Below are 13,054 nucleotides of genomic sequence, written 5' to 3'. Positions count from 1 at the left end.
AGGGAAGAAAATTTTTTGCATGAACCTTTACCTACTCCTATCTTACATATTGAGGATACAACTTTCACTAATCAAGTAAATTCTGAAACAATTGCAAAACAAGATGTGAAAACCAATTCTGAAATTGTGCCAGAATTAGTTGGAATCCAAACAGAAAAAGAAATACCACAAGAAAAGGAGCTTCGGTGTTATGTTCGGAAATATCCCAAGAAGACTAGAGACCAGCCCATCATCTCTGTACCAACCCAATCTGAAAACCCGGAAGACGGCTCAACTGTAGTACTTCAGGAACTTCTAGGTAAATCTGAAATTGTCACTTCTAATAATAATTTGCCAATAGCCCTTAGGAAAGAAACCAGAACCTGCACCAAAAAGGTACTTAAAACCAGCACCAACCATCCTATTTCCAATTATGTCTCTTACCAAAATCTCTCTCAAAAACATCGAGCTTTTACTTCTAAAATTACAAATCTGTTTGAGCCTAGGAACATAGAGGAAGCACTAGATGATCCCAACTGGAAATTAGCAGTGATGGAAGAATGGCATGCACTCAAGAAAAATGAAACTTGGGAGATTGTAAATCTGCCACAGAATACAAAATTGGTTGGCTGCAGGTGGGTTTTTACCATCAAATGCAATGCTGATGGAAGCATAGAGAGGTATAAGGCTAGGTTAGTAGCTAGGGGATATACACAAACCTATGGAGTAGACTATCGAGAGACTTTTGCTCCAGTTGCCAAACTTAGTTCTGTGCGGATTCTCTTATCTCTTGCTGCGAATTACAATTGGCCTTTACACCAATTGGATATAAAGAATGCTTTCCTGAATGGGGAACTAGAGGAAGAGGTGTTCATGAAACTTCCACCTGGATTTGAAGCTGAACTAGGGAGGAATAAAGTGTGCAAACTAAAGAAATCTCTCTATGGATTGAAACAATCCCCAAGAGCTTGGTTTGAACGACTTGGAATGGTGGTGAAGGGACTTGGTTATACTCAAAGCCAAGCTGACCATACACTTTTCTATAAGCATTCAGCAGCTAATAAAACTGCCATCTTAATTGTATATGTGGATGACATTATTCTGACAGGTGATGACTTTTTGGAGCTAAAAGACTTGAAGGAGAAGCTTGCCAAAGCATTTGAAATCAAAGAACTTGGCTCATTAAAATACTTCCTTGGAATTGAATTTGCAAGGTCTAAGGAAGGCATTTTTATGAACCAACGAAAGTACATCCTAGATCTTTTAAAAGAGACGGGATTACTTGGTTGTAAAGCTGCTGAAACACCTATAGAGCCTAACTTAAAATTGAAGCCAGCTGAACCAGAAAATGTAATGGACAAAGGGAGATATTAGCGGTTGGTAGGGAGGCTAATCTATTTATCCCATACACGTCCGGATATAGCCTTTGCTGTGAGCATGGTAAGCCAGTTTATGCATTCACCTGGTCAAGAACACATGGATGCTGTCTTTAGAATCCTAAGGTACTTGAAAGGGTCGCCTGGGAAAGGGTTACTCTATAAAAAGCATGGACATCTTCAAGTAGAAGCTTATACAGATGCAGATTGGGCTGGGAATGTCATGGATAGAAGGTCAACATCTGGGTATTGTACTTTTGTTGGCGGAAACCTGGTTAGTTGGAGGAGTAAATAACAGAGTGTTGTGGCACGAAGTAGTGCAGAAGCTGAGTTTAGAGCAGTGGCTCATGGAATATGTGAAGCAATATGGGTAGAGAAAATCCTACGAGAACTAAAAGTTTCCATTTCTCCACCAATGCGATTGTATTGTGACAACAAATCTGCAATTTCCATTTCTCATAATCCAGTGTTGCATGATAGAACTAAACATGTTGAAGTTGACAAACATTTTATCAGGGAAAAGATTGAGAGAGGACAGATTTGCATCTCATATGTTCCAACCACGGAACAATTAGCAGATATTCTAACTAAAGGATTACCTAAGAAGACTTTTGATAGCATAATAAGCAAGCTGTTAATGAATGATATCTTCAAGCCAGCTTGAGGGGGAGTGTTGACTAAATCAAATCAAAATCAGATTCCTAATTCCTTTTATGAATCTTATGTAAATAGAATTAATTATAAATCTTTTCCTTTTTGGGTTTAGCTTAATTTTAGGGATTTTATGATTAGAAATCTTTCCTTTATTTTAGGCTAGTATTTTTTCCTTCTTTCCTATTTTCTAGTTATTTCTATTTCTGTAATTCCTCTATAAAGAGGCTGATTCCCTGTACATTTTATAATACAATACATTCAAACACTTCAATTAATATCTTAGTTGATATTTATAATTTCATTTTTTTTCTTAGAAAAAATTCACAAAAAATTCCTGTAAGATTTTTTTCAAAAAAAAAAAGGAGTTTATAGCTTGCAGCCTTATAAGTTCTCATGTAACAAAATTTGTATTCATATTCAATACTTGAATTGCTATGTTGACATAATTTATATACTGTTCATGTTAAACGTGCAAAAAAAATTCTGGAGGAAGCTAATCTTATTGAGGAAGAAAATGCCCCTACTACTAAAAAAGAAGTCTAGTTAGAAGTACATATGGTTGTGGTTCAAAAACAAAGCTAGAGTGAATCTCCTGAATATGTCAATTTTCTAATTTACTTTTTATTATTCTAATGAATGTGCATATTTAATGTTATTGAGTTAATGATGGACACCAAAATATGTTTAGAATCGCACCTAAATGCCTAAATGTTTACTGAATATTAAGTTCTTTATTGTTTGCTTTTGTTAGAGTGCCACTTTAAGCAATTGTTCCTCCAAATTATCATCAACAAGAACAAGTACAAGTAAAAATCTCTACCTCTAGTCCTCCATAACCTTAATAACAAGCTCCTGAGGAATCTGTCCCAAAGAAATGTCAACAAAAAGAATCTCTTAATGTATAAGTTCTACTTAAATTTATTTTTTAATAATTTTGGTGCTATGCCATAATGAATTTTGGTGCTATATTAAATACGTTCCTGTGTTATCTTATAGTCCTCCACAAGTTCAAGATCTGAAAGCTAGGTTATTGATGGTTGCTAACACTGCATTGGATATTGACTTTTCTGCACCATTATTTGACCTTGGCATAAGTCGATCAAGTACTAAACCTGCCATTACCCAAGAGGTTGAGCCACCACCCAACATGAAAAAATCACCAAAAATTGGAACCCAAGAGAGCCAATTGTTAGTTGAAGAGATAGAAATTTTGGTTAAGGTAATGTATGTTAGGATTGCAGCAGCATTGGACGATGCTAAGGAGACAAATTCAACAAAAAAAATCTAGAAGATATATAGCGAAGTCTGAGCTTCCATAATAAGTTCAACACTCTGATAAAGGAAAGAAACTAATAGAGGATCTCAAGAAAAAAATGCTACAATTAAGCCACATATACTAAGAATAACAAAGATAGGACGAGCAATAAGTAGGAAAATATTTTTGTGCTGAACCATGAATCTCAATGGCATGCAGCTAGATTTCACTTCATGTCTTTGAAACCCAGAGAATATATAGATAATATGGTAAGTTCTTGTGCTATAACATTAAGGGATTTCTTATAAGTTCTTGTGCGATATATGTAAAACATTTGGGTCTTTTGTTTTCATAGGTAGTCTCCACAATGTGTCAAATTTCCAACAACAAAAAATGTAAAAGATTTGAAGAACTGTTTGATGCGTGAGTATCTTATACCCTTTTTCTTGTTATTTTTATAGTATTTTTAGTTACATTTTAATTAGTTTTACTATGTTTTAGTGCAAAATTTATATTTGGATGCTACTTTGAGTTTTTGTGTTATTTTTATAATTTTAGGTAAATTTCGGGCGAATTTGGCGGAGTCTTGTGCAGAGACGAAGAAAGAATAGCAGATGCTGTCAACCCTGACCTTCTTACATTCCAACGAGCATAACATGAGTTACAAAGGTTCAATTGATGCGGTCTCAATAGTGTTAGAAGGCTAACTTCCAGAGCTTTCTAACGATATATGATAGTCTATACTTCTTTTCGAGAATCACTGCCAAATATGGCGCTAAACATCCACACCTGGCGTTTAGCGCCCAAAGAGGAGCAAGCCCCGGCGTTGAACACCCAAAACTGGCGTTCAACGCCAGCCAGGGAGCAAGGACCATTGAGCACACCTCCCTTATTGGCGTTCAATGCCCAAATTGGCACTGAACGCCAGGAACTAGCCTAAACAATCACCAAAGTGGACCCCAAAGTGGATTTTAGCACTCCTTAGCTTATCTTATCTTATCCTTGTAACTTTTAAATTTAAATTAACATCTGTTAGGTTTAGATTTTACTATTTAAAGAGGAGATCACTTAGGTTTAAGAACACACATTTAGACACAGATCTTCTATACTTTTAACTGCTTTCTCTATAAGTCATGAGCAACTAAACCTCCTGATTAAGGTTAGGAGCCCTGTTTATTCTATGGATTAATATTATTACTTCCCCATTTTAATCTATGTTTGATTCCATTCAAAGGTGTATTTTTGTTCTTAATCTAAATGAAATTGGGTGGAATAGAAGTATTACCCTTTTTCTACATGGATTCTGGTGAGTCTCGAAAGGATAACTGGGATCGAAGCTTGAGAATACACCTCCTAGACGGCTAATCCACAACTCGTTGGGGACATGGGAACATCTTTTCAGCCGGGATCTGGGGTGATTAGGGCCTTTGTGGTATAGACTAGAATGCTGAGCTTCATACTCTGATTCAGAAGTAATTTACCATGTCTGTGGCGTTTTAGTAGGATTAGAGGATATTAAGTTGCCAAGGAATTGGGGTTTAATCACTTACAGTTTGCCATAGAATGAATTATTCATTGTTAAAATAGTTAGTAAGAAGTACTAATCCGAAAAGATAAACATCTCCGAGACCTTAACTGTTCTCTTTATTGAATCTATACCAACCTTTTATTGCTTTTCCTTATTATATTGTTTTAAGTGATTTCAAACAACCATCATCTTTTACTATTTGCCTGACTAAGTCCAGCAAGATAACTATTGCTTACTCAATCCAACAATCCTCGTGGGATCGACCCTCACTCACGTGAGGTATTACATGGACGACCCGGTGCACTTGCCGGTGAAGTTGTGCGAGGTTAATTTTTGTGCACTAAGTTTTTGGCGCTGTTGCCGGGGATTATTCGTGATTGACAACAACCGGTTGTCTTGTTGCTTAGATTAGGTACCGTTGCTATTTTTTCATTTAATTGTTTTTCCTTTTTAAATTTTTGAACCTTGTTTTGTTTATTTTCTTAAAAATATTTTGAAAATTCATCTTATTAATCTTTTTCTCTTTTTTTCGTACTTTGTTTGAAATTTTAAGTTTGGTGTTTCTTAGTAGTTTTGGTTAATTGTTTTTTTCTTGATTTTCGAATTTGATTTTGTTTGCTTTCTTGAAAATTTTGATTTCCTTCTTGTTTATTTTTTTTCCTTTGATTTTTGAAATTTTTGCTACCTCCTTTCTACTTAATTTCTAATTTTAAGTTTGGTGTCTTTTTAATGTTGTTCTTTTCTTTTTAAATTTTAAAAAAAATCCCTTTTCTTTTAAAATTTTCGAAAATTCTTGAGTCTTTTTCTTATCTTGGTTTAAAATTTAAAATTTGGTGTCCCATTAGTAATTTTTTTGTTTTTAAAATTTAATTTTCTTTAATCATATCTTGTTTATCTTTCTTAATCTTAGATCTTTTATCTTTTCTTTTACTTGATTTTCAAATCTTGTTATCTTATCCTATCTTTATTCAAATTTTAAGTTTGGCATTCCTTTAGTTTTTTCTTCTTTCAAATTGAATTTCAAAATCTTTATTTGACTTTTTCTCTCTCTAAATTTTCGAACATTTTCAAATCAAATCTTTTATCTTTATTCTCAAATCTTGTTAGTTAATTATCCTATTTTAAATTTAAGATTTGGTGTCTCTTTAATTTTTCTTTTTCTTTCTTTTGTTCAAAAACTTTTAAACCTCTTCCTTTTCCTTTATTTTCGAAAAATCCTTGAATTAATTCCCCCATCCTTATGTTCGATGTTTTTTCTTTATTATTCTATCTCATTTGATATCTTTAGTAAAGTTTCTCACAAAGGAGCTCTCTATACTCTGACATAGAGACCCCTGTTTTCTCTTTTCTTCTTGCTTTGCTTCTTGATTATTTATGAGCAGGAATAGGGATAAGGAAACCTTTCTTGATCCTGATCCTGAACTTGAGAGGACCTTGAGGCGGCGTTTGCAACAAGCTCAAGCTTGCAGAGCCGGAGGGAATCTCACAGAATCTTTTGAGAAAGAAGCTGAAGATACCACTATGGCAGCTAATCCAAACACTGGAGGAGACGTAAGGAAGGTCCTTGGCTCCTACACTACACCCACATCTGACTTCTATAGGCGCAGCATATCCATACCTGCCATTGGTGCCAACAATTTTGAGCTTAAGCCTCAACTAATCACTCTGGTGTAACAGAATTGTCAATTTCATGGACTCCCACAGGAGGACTCCAACAAGTTCATATCTGATTTCATGCAGATGATTAATGGAGTGAACCCTGAGGTTTACAAGCTCATACTTTTCCCTTTTGCTGTACGGGACAGAGCAAAGCTACGGCTAGACTCTCAGCCTAAGGAAAGTCTAGACACATGAGAGAAGGTTGTCGACGGATTTCTGACCAAATTCTTTCCACCTCAGAAGCTGAGTAAGCTTAGGTGGAAGTCTAGACTTCCAGATAGAAAGAGGGAGAATACCTCTATGAAGCATAGGAGAGGTACAAGCAGCTGATCAGGAGATGCCCTCCTGATATGATCATCTATGATAGCCTCTCTGAAATGTCCAAGATGTCACTGGATCACTCTGCTGGTGGTTCACTCCACATGAAGAAGACGCCTAAGGAGGTGCAGGAGCTTATTGAGATGGTTGCCAACAACCAGTATATGTACACTTCTAAGAGAAACCCAGTGAATACTGGGACTACTCAAAAGAGAGGAATCATGGAGGTGGACACTCTGGACGCTATTTTGGCTCAGAATAAGCTTATGTCCCAACAAATCAACATGATCTCCCAGCACTTAAATGGGATGCAGGTTTCCACTGTCAACTCTCAAGAGGTATCCTATGAAGGAGACACTGGTGACAATGCTTGGACCACCATGGAGGAAGTGAAATACATGGAAAATTCCTCCAGAAATCCCAATAATAATCTCTATTACAACACTTCTAATTAGAGATGGAGGAATCACCTTAACTTCGGGTGGAGAGATCAGTAGAGGCCTCAACAAGGCTTCAACAATAATCAGGGTGGAACCAATCAAAACAAGTTCAATAACAGACAGTTCTAACCCTCTCAGCAGCAGATGGAGACGCCCACACAGAGCCTCTCTGACTTGTCTACAATAGTCTCTAACCTCTTCAAGACCACTAATAGTTTCATGGCAGAGACTAGGTCTTCCATTCAAAATTTGTAGATACAGGTAGGTCAGTTGAGCAAGAGGCTACCTGAGGAACCCTCCAATAATCTTTTAAGTAACACAGAGGTTAATCCAAGGGAAGAGTGCAAAGCCCTCACTATAGGAGAAGAGGCCAAATCCAAGGAGGAAAATGTTGTTGAGGAACTGAAGGAGAACAAGGCTCAGGAGGAGACTGGAAGTGTACTCATACACGCCCCCATAAAGATGAAGGAGCTTGAAGGCCAACCCTCTCTAGATGTGCAAAAGGAGCTTGATGATGAGCAACTTACTCAGTTCTTGGCAGTCCTCAAGAGGCTGCAAGTCAATATCTCTTTTACAGAGGTGTTGGAAAAAAAAAACCCCTATATGGACTGTTTAAAAAGTATGATTTCTGAAAAGGCAGCCCTGAAAGGGGATGAAACTGTGGTGCTGACCAAGGAATACAGTGTCCTTGTACAAAGGAAGCTACCTCCAAAGATGATAGATTCCGGAAGCTTCTTGATTCCCTGTACTATAGGGATGATCACATTTGAGAAGCATTGTGCGACCTTGGATCAAGCATCAATCTTATGCCTCTCTTTGTGATTAGGAAGCCGGGAATTCAAGAGGTGCAGCCTACCAAGATCTCACTGGAGATGGTAGATAAGTCCTTGAAACGGGCATATGGACTGGTGGAGAACGTCATTGTAAAGGTTGAAGACCTTTACCTTCCTGCAGGCTTCGTGATATTTGACATTGGAGAGGACAGGAACGACTCCATCATCCTAGACAGGCCCTTCTTAGCTACTGGGAAGGCCTTAATTGACGTTGAAAAGGGAGAGTTAATCCTGAGATTATGGGAGGATCATATTCTGTTCAAGATTCCCAAACCTCACTCTCTCTTGGATAAAGGAGGTAATACTGTGCAACACTTAGTGTTTTAGCCTTCTCTCTCAGTGCAGAGCCTTACAGAGCCCCTAGCTATCAAACCTAGGTTTGGTGTTGGGCCTTCATCACCAACCATTGAGGAAGAAGGCACTAAGAAGAAAATACCCAAGGTCTGGAGGAACAAGAAGATTCCAACTGAGGACTTCTCACTTGGCATGAGAGTTGTCTTCACAGGAAGTCTAGTCATTCCATATACTGTGAACCAGATCCTGTCCATGGAGCATGTTGAATTAAATGAGAGCACATGAAGAAAGTTCACCATGTGGGGTGATGAGCGGATATTTTATACGCTTTTTGGGGTTAATTTCATATAGTTTTTAGTATGTTTTAGTTAGTTTTTTGTTTATTTTCATTAGTTTCTAGGAAAAATTCATATTTCTGGATTTTACTATGAGTTTATGTATTTTTCTATAATTTCAGGTATTTTCTGGCTGAAATTGAGGGAGCTGAGCAAAAATCTGATTCAGGCTGAAAAAGGACTGCTGATGTTGTTGGATCCTGACCTCTCTTCACTCGGAATGGAATTTTTGGAGCTACAGGAGTCCAATTGATGCGCTTCTAATTGCGTTGGAAAGTAGAGATCTAGGGCTTTCCAGAAATATATAATAGTCCATACTTTTCTCAAGGATAGATGACGTAAACTGGCATTCAACGCCAGTTCCATGTTGCAGTCTGGCGTCCAGCGCCAGAAACACGTTACAAGTTGGAGTTCAACGCCAGAAACAGGTTACAGCCCAGGCACGTGAGAAGCTTTAGTCTCAGCCCCAGCACACACCAAGTGGGCCCCAGAAGTGGATTTCTGCACTATCTATCATAGTTTACTCATTTTCTGTAAACCTAGGTTACTAGTTTAGTATTTAAACAACTTTTAGAGATTTATTTTGTATCTCATGACATTCTAGATCTGAACTTTGTACTCTTTGACGGCATGAGTCTCTAAACTCCATTGTTGGGGGTGAGGAGCCCTGCTGTGTCTCGATGAATTAATGCAAGTATTTCTGTTTTCTATTCAATCACGCTTGTTCCTATCTAAGATGCTCGTTCGCGCCTTATTATGATGAATGTGATGATCCGTGACACTCATCACCCTTCTCAACTTATGAACGTGTGCCTGACAACAACTTCCATTCTACATTAGATTGAATGAGTATCTCTTAGATTTCCTAATCGGAATCTCCGTGGTATAAGCTAGAATTCATTGGCAGCATCCTTGAGAATCCGGAAAGTCTAAACCTTGTCTGTGGTATTCTGAGTAGGATTCTGGGATTGGATGACTGTGACGAGCTTCAAACTCGTGAGTGTTGGGCGTAGTGACAGACGCAAAAGGATAGCAAATCCTATTCCGGTATAATCGAGAACCTACAGATGATTAGCCATGCGGTGACAGCGTATCTGGACCATTTTCACTGAGAGGAAGGATGGTAGCCATTGACAACGGTGATCCACCAACACACTGCTTGCCATAGGAGGGACGTGCGTGCATGAAGAAGAAGATAGGGAGAAAGCAGAGATTCAAAAGACGAAGCCATCTCTAAAACTCCAACATATTCTCATTTACTGCATAACAAGTAACCTTTAATTCATGCTCTCTTGTTCATTTGCAAGTCAATTGATAACCACAAATTAATATCCTGACTAAGAGTTGCAAGATAACCATAGCTTGCTTCAAACTAACAATCTCCGTGGGATCGACCCTTACTCACGTAAGGTATTACTTGGACAACCCAGTGCACTTGCTGGTTAGTTGTGCGGAATTACATAGTGTAAAGTAATTTTCGTGCACCAAGTTTTTGGCACCGTTGCCGGGGATTGTTTGAGTTTGAACAACTGACGGTGAATCTTGTTGCTTAGATTAGGAAATTTTTGTCTTTTGGGTCAGAGTCTTTTATTTTCTTTTCAAAAATTTTTCAAAATTTTTTTTATTTTACTCCTTTAAAACAATTGTTATATTTATAATTCAGTTGGCTAGAGCGTTGGTCTATGTTCTTGGTAATTGGGTATTTTCTTTTCAAAATCTTCTTTTTCAAAAATAATTTTTCTATTAAATCTTGTGCCAAACTTTAAGTTTGGTGTTTTCTTGTTGATTTTCCTTTGTTTTTCGAAAATTTTAGTTTTGTTTTCTAAAAATTTTAAGTTTGGTGTTCCTTCTTCATGTTCTTGTTGTTCTTGTGAGTCTTCAAGGCGTTCTTGAGTTTTCCCTGTGTCTTGATCTTAAAATTTTTAAGTTTGGTGTTCCTTGGTGTTTTTCCTCCAAAATTTTCGAAAACAAGGAGCATTAAATCTAAAAATTTTAGATCTTGTGTTATTTTATTGTTTTTCTCTTTCCTCATTAAATTCAAAAAAATATCTTTTCCCTCTATGTTAAAGCAATTTTTCGAAAATCAATTTTAAAATTCAGATTTTATTTATTTATTTTTATTTATTTATTTCAAAATTTAAAACTTTTTTTTAAAAAAAAATCATATCTTTTTCAAAACTTCCTAACCACTTTCTCTCTCCTCATTTTTTCGAAAATCTTCACCCATTTTTATTTATTTTATTTTAATTTATTTTATTTTCGAAATAAATAAATAATTAAATAAATAAAATATTTCTTCTCTATTTTACATCATCTCCCTTTCTCCATCATGGATCTAAGTGGAAATTAACAGTCCAGAAGGACTCTGGGGTCATATGCTAACCCCTCTATTGCTTCATATGGGAGTAGTATCTGCATGCCCTCCATTGGAGTCAGTAGCTTTGAGTTGAATCCTCAGCTCATTATCATGGTGCAGCAAAGCTGCCAATATTCCGGTCTTCCACAGGAAGAACCTATAGAGTTTCTGGCACAGTTTTTACAAATTGCTGACACAGTACATGATAAGGAAGTAGATCAGGATGTCTACAGATTATTACTATTTCCATTTGCTGTAAAAGACCAAGCCAAGAGGTGGTTAAATAACCAACCTAGGGCTAGCATAAAGACATGGAAACAGCTGACAGAGAAATTCCTGAATCAATACTTTCCTCCAAAATGGATGACACAGCTAAGACTGGACATCCAAGGCTTTAAACAAGGAGATAATGAATCTCTTTATGATGCCTGGGAGAGATACAGAGAGATGCTAAGAAAATGCCCCTCTGAAATGTTTTCAGAGTGGGTTCAGTTAGACATCTTCTATTATGGGCTTGCAGAAAGAGCTCAGATGTCTCTAGATTACTCAGCTGGTGGATCTATCCACATGAGAAAGACAATTGAAAAAGCTCAAGAGCTCATTGATACAGTTGCCAGAAATCAGCATCTGTACCTAAGCAGCGAATTTTCCATGAAAGAAGAGGCTAAAACAGTGACTACTGAACCCAGTCCTGCTGAACAAGCTACTGAATTCAATCAGCAATTGGACTTTCTAACACAGTAGTTAGCCAAATTCAAAGATAGACTACAAGAGACAAGGATAGCTAATATAAATATGGAAGAACAATTGAAGCAAACAAAGCAGCAGCTGTCAAAACAAATAACAGAAGAATGCCAAGCAGTTCAATTAAGAAGTGGGAAAACATTAAATACCCCACCTCAAGGCAGCAGGAAGCCAAGAAATGAGCAAACCACCCAAAATCCATCTGAGGACAGTAAGAGCCCAGGGAAAGATAATTCTGGCGTTAAAACGCCAGAAATTGGGTGGAAGACTGGCGCTAAACACCCAGATTATGCTCAGGACTGGCGTTCAACGCCAGAAACAAGCAAGGAACTGGCGTTGAACGCCCAAAAGAAGCACAATTCTGGCGTTCAGACGCTAGGAACAGATGAGGAGTTGGCGTCTAACGTCACTCCAGCTTCTAACTCTGGTACTCAAATGCCAGTGAGGGATCAGACACACACAAGTGCTGATGACAACCCCTCTAAAAAGGCTTCTTCAACCATTTCTGTAGGAAATAAACCTGCAGCAACCAAGGTTGAGGAATATAAAACCAAGATACCTTATCCTCAAAAACTCCGCCAAGAGGAGCAGGATAAGCAATTTGCTCGCTTTGTAGATTATCTCAGAACTCTTAAAATTAAGATTCTATTTGCAGAGGCACTTGAGCAAATACCTTCTTATGCCAAGTTCATGAAAGAGATCTTAAGTCATAAGAAGGATTGGAGAGAAACTGAAAGAGTTCTCCTCACTGAAGAATGCAGTGCAGTCATCCTGAAAAGCTTTCCTGAAAAGCTTAAAGATCCCGGAAGCTTTCTGATACCATGCATATTAGAGGGTAATTGCACCAAGACAGCCCTATGTGATCTTGGGGCAAGCATCAACCTAATACCTGCATCCACCATCAGAAAGCTTGGTTTAACTGAAGAAGTTAAACCAACCCGGATATGTCTCCAACTTGCTGATGGCTCCATTAAATACCCATCAGGCGTGATTGAGGACATGATTGTTAGGGTTGAGCCATTCGCCTTTCCCACTGACTTTGTTGTGCTGGAAATGGAGGAGCACAAGAGTGCTACTCTTATTCTAGGAAGACCTTTCCTAGCAACTGGACGAACTCTCATTGACGTCCAACAGGAGGAAATAACCCTGAGAGTCAATAAGGATGAGCTTAAGTTGAATGCTGTCAATGCCATGCAGCATCCAGATACACCAAAAGACTGCATGAAAGTTGATCTCATTGACTCTCTGGTGGAGGAGATCAACATGGCTGAGAGTCTCGAATC

Source organism: Arachis ipaensis, chromosome B4 (genome assembly GCF_059453495.1).
Source record: "Arachis ipaensis isolate K30076 ecotype BB chromosome B4, ASM5945349v1, whole genome shotgun sequence".
NCBI lineage: Eukaryota > Viridiplantae > Streptophyta > Magnoliopsida > Fabales > Fabaceae > Arachis > Arachis ipaensis.
This window is presented reverse-complemented; position numbering follows the sequence as displayed.